This window comes from Sinocyclocheilus anshuiensis, unplaced genomic scaffold (genome assembly GCF_001515605.1).
Source record: "Sinocyclocheilus anshuiensis isolate Anshui unplaced genomic scaffold, SAMN03320099.WGS_v1.1 scaffold2917, whole genome shotgun sequence".
In the NCBI taxonomy this organism is placed as follows: domain Eukaryota; kingdom Metazoa; phylum Chordata; class Actinopteri; order Cypriniformes; family Cyprinidae; genus Sinocyclocheilus; species Sinocyclocheilus anshuiensis.
The window spans coordinates 248,941-251,407 of NW_015539844.1; the positions used below are offsets into that span (position 1 = coordinate 248,941).

General features: G+C 31.7%; 1 pseudogene; it reads left to right on the forward strand.

Annotated features, from left to right (window-relative positions):
- The window catches only part of LOC107684528 (chloride channel protein 2-like), a 40,708-nt pseudogene that overhangs the window by 22,809 nt on the left and 15,432 nt on the right, over positions 1–2,467 (forward strand).

Genomic DNA, 2,467 nt, shown 5'->3' on the forward strand with positions numbered 1-2,467 from the left:
TTAATAAAAAGAAATTAAGAACCACATGCCTGTTTTTTAAACCTATTCTTTTTGTTTGTATAGGGTCCTTTTTTAAACAATAATAGGGCCCTATACAATGTTCTTAATTTTTCTGGTAATCAGATGAAGGCATAAAACATTAATTTGCGCGTATGGCCATGGTGACATCTAGTGGAGGAGACTAATGATAAGATTCACGTTAATCAGATCTTGTTTTAAATGTGCTGAAATAAATCCCGGACTTTTATCATTTTGTTTTGCTTGCTTTTTACAAAGAAGTTGACAAACTTCTTATTAAATGTATTTGGAATCTAAGGTTTTTCTATTATTATAATTTGGAATTCTATTTATAAACAATAATTTATCATTCTAAATAAGAATTGATAATAATATTTAGAATTTTAAATTACATATAATGAATTTTAATAAATGTATTTATTTATATCATTTATAAAATATATTTATATAATTTATATAAACCTATAACTTTAATTATTATTTATTTCTCAATTTCTTTCTGTGCGCTTCCACAGTCCTCTCCATTCTCTCTCTCGCATTGCATTCCCAATCACGACTAACTGATTCAAGATTTATTAGAGATTCATTATCGAATGTCGAATTCGGAAACAATCGCTTTAGTACATTCGGCAGGCAATTATATAATAACAATAATATTAAAAAAGCGGGCAAAATCAGCTTATTATTTATTTCTCAATTTCTTTTTATTCTTGGAATGTGCCGAATAGTTGATTGTGGATGAAATTGTCAGAAAGTAGCTTTTGGTGGACATGAAACTGTTGTTTTCATGCTTATTTTTATATTTACACATTCATATCTGACGTTTATTGAATTTTCTATTTTAGTCCGATGAGGAAATTGTACAGTCTAAGCATAAAATGTCATGCAGATGACAGATTTTGCGTCAGATGTATAACAAAGCGTTGATCTGTGCGGATATTTGGGGATTTTGATGTGTTGTGACGCACACAGACGCATGTGTGAATAATATCACACCCCTCTGGTTTGTCATATGCCAGGCTGTTGTGTGTGGAGAGACAGCCGGCTGCAGACTCGCAGAAAGGCCTGTTGCGTGAGCTTCCCATCTCCCATAGTCTCTGTCATAAACGATCTATATGACAGTTCTGAATCTTTGAATCTTTTACAATTAAATACTTTTTTTGGTCATTGCTGTTTTAAAATTTTCTTTCATACAGGTGTGGCACTGCTATTGTTCTGTAATAACCAGCAACGTAAATTTGTCACACTACACCACAAAATAGCTTGTTACTGGAAAATTAGTGTCATTCTACTGAAAAATGAATTCTACCGAGTTTAGTAGCTTTGCTACTTTTAGTTAATCCCTCAACACTGATGATATTATTGGTTAATATTGTTTTTCTCCTCTCTCCTTGGTTATATAAGCAGAAAAGTTGTTGCAGGGGTAGAGAAAGCTATTAGATTTTGCTGAAATATTACGAAAATGGTTTTGTTTATGTTTTAATAAGTGTTACTGTTATCTTTTGTGCAGTTCTGGATGTCTGCTTTAGCCACAACTCTTCCTGTACCATGTGGAGCCTTTATGCCTGTTTTCGTCATTGGTAAGTGTTTGTATGTTTATTATCTTAAAATTACTTTTTAAAGGTGAATTTGGTAAAATATTTAACTGATAGATATCACAATGCTTCCCCAGTTCATTAATTACAGGACATTAAATTACAGTACATTTGTATTACAAGTTTTCTGAAATGTTATGTTTAAAATGAATTAAATTTGCAATAATTTACATACATTTCCAGAGTATAAATCTGAATGTTGGAAGAAGCCAGGTTTGAAATTCGTATTTGATTTTGTTGGCATATTAGAGTTAAAGGTTTTTACAGAAGGAATTTTGAATTTGTCTTTTTATCACTTCATAAATCAGAAAATACTGTCAACAACCAGAAAAAAACACATTTTCGCCATGTTTTTAGGAATAAAATGTTATATAAATCATTGTGAATGATATATGAGCAAACCCCTCAATAAAACTCTGTATACTATAGAGGGGAATAAAACTCTAAGTTTTGGTGTATGCAAGTGCTGCTGAAGTGCAGAAACAAACTTTTAAAGATATGTATTACAATTGAAATCGACAGAAGCAAATAGACAAAGTGCCTTAATAAAACCTTGTGAATGATATATGAACAAACCCCTCAGTAAAAACTTTCAGAATATAGAGAGGAATAAACCTGTAAAATTTGGTTGAAGTAAGTGCTGCTGAAGTGGAGAAACAAACGGACACACATAGATAAAGTATAATAAAATAAACACTTAAATGCGCGTTTTGGATAGTTTCTGTCCACTTTCTGAAAGAGGACATGTTATACGAGCAAAATAGTCCTGAAGCTCAAAATTGGCAAGTGCATGAAAAAACGTCTAAGGTTATGTATGTAACCATGGTTCCCTGAGTAGGGAACGAGACACTGCG